The 1,904-nt window shown below is 43.9% G+C and overlaps 1 pseudogene; it reads right to left on the bottom strand.

Moving 5' to 3' along the window:
- Positions 1-611: 611 nt before the first annotated feature.
- LOC116524692 lies at positions 612-1,158 on the bottom strand (annotated as a pseudogene).
- Positions 1,159-1,904: the final 746 nt, after the last annotated feature.

The raw sequence follows: 1,904 nt of genomic DNA, 5'->3' as shown, positions 1-1,904 counted from the left end.
CCAGCTACTCAGGAGGCTGAGGCAGGAGAATTGCCTGAACCCAGGAGACGGAGGTTGCGGTGAGCCGAGATCGCGCCATTGCACTCCAGCCTGGGTAACAAGAGCGAAACTCCGTCTCAAAAAAAAAAAAAAAAAAAAGAATACAAAAATTAGCTGGGCATGGTGGTGCACATCTATAGTCCCAGTTACTTAAGAGGCTGAGGTGCAAGAATTGCTTGAACCTGGGAGGCAAGGTTGCAGTGAGTTGAGATCGCACCACTGCACTCCAGCCTGGGTGATAGAGACTCCGTCCCCACCCCACCCCCCAAAAAAGACCCGGACTTGGAGTCCTGAGTTTGAATGTCAGCGCTTAGCGTCTACTGCAGTTAGAAGCAATAGTATGTTGTGATCAGTCATGAGGTAAGTTACACATTATTCATTGATAATTTTAAATCAAGCCAGGCACGGTGGCTCAAGCCTGTAATCCCAGCACTTTGGGAAGCCAAGGCGGGTGGATTGCTTGAGGTCAGGAGTTCGAGACCAGCCTGGCCAACATGGTGAAACCCCGTCTCTATTAAAGAAATAAATAAATAAAATAAAATAAAATAAAGATATTTGTAAATCACTATGGCTTTTTTTTTTTTTTTTTTTGGTATATAAACTATTTATTAACAGACAAGGCCTACAGACTTATTTCTTCTTGGACACACGAACTATGTGGCCATGGCGGCCAGTGGTCTTTGTGTGCTGGCCTCAGACACGAAGGCCCCAGAAATGGTGCAGCCCTCTATGGGCCCGAATCTTCTTCAGTCGCTCCAGGTCTTCACAGAGCTTGTTGTCCAGACCATTGGTTAGGACGTGGTTATACTTTCCATCCTTTACATCCCTGTCTGTTCAAGAACCAGTCTGGGATCTTGTACTGGCGTGGATACTGCATAATGGTGATCACATGTTCCACCTCATCCTCAGTGAGTTCTCCCGCCCTCTTGGTGAGGTCAGTGTCTGCTTTCCTCAATACCACATGAGAGTGTCTTCGGCCCATACCCTTAATGGCAGTGATGGCAAGGGCTATTTTCCGCCGCCCATCAATGTTGGTGTTGAGTACTCGCAAAATATGCTGGAACTTTTCAGGGATCACTAGAGACATGGCGGCAGCACAAGTGGCGGCGCGTAGGCCTCCTGTGGAAGCATCGCTGTAGCCTTTAAAAATTTTATTTTAATTTATTTGAATTCATAATACATGCATTTGGTTAAAAACAAATTAAATCTTACATGTAGCATAAAGGTCATTTTCTTCCAATCTCTGACTCCAAAAACGAGTCCCCAAGTCTCTCTCTTGAGAGGCAACCACTGTCATCAGCTGCTTGAAGATACTTCCAGAAATAGTCTATGCATATTCATGAATGATTTCTTGAAGAAAATCAGAGCAGATTAAATACATGCCTATAATAATGTTGCTTGCACACCAAATGCTTTATTTTAATAATTTTCAAAATGAAATTGTTATTATTAAAATAATGTGTGCTTTTAAAAAATTGTATAAAGGAAAAGTAAAAGCTTTCGCTTCCTATTCTTTTTTTAAATTTTTTAAATTTTTATTTATTTATTTTTTTAAGACAGGGTTTCACCATGTTGGTCAGGCTGATCTTGAACTCCTGACCTCAGGTGATCCGCCCACCTTGGCCTCCAAAGTGCTTGGATTACAGGTGTGAGCCACCGCGCCCGGCCCTCTTTTTTTTTTTTATTGAGACAGAGTCTCACACTGTCACCCAGGCTAGAATGCAGTGGTTCGATCTCGGCTCACTGCAACCTCTGGCTCCTGGGTTCAAGTGATTCTCCTGCCTGAGGCTCCCCAGTAGCCGGGACTACAGGTGTGTGCCACTATACCTGGCTAATTTTTGTATTTTTAGTGCAGACGGGGTTTC

This window comes from Sapajus apella, unplaced genomic scaffold (genome assembly GCF_009761245.1).
Source record: "Sapajus apella isolate SASKATOON/1434 unplaced genomic scaffold, GSC_monkey_1.0 scaffold46, whole genome shotgun sequence".
NCBI lineage: Eukaryota > Metazoa > Chordata > Mammalia > Primates > Cebidae > Sapajus > Sapajus apella.
The sequence above is the reverse complement of the archived record's forward strand: the minus strand, read 5'-3'. Positions and strand labels throughout refer to the sequence as shown.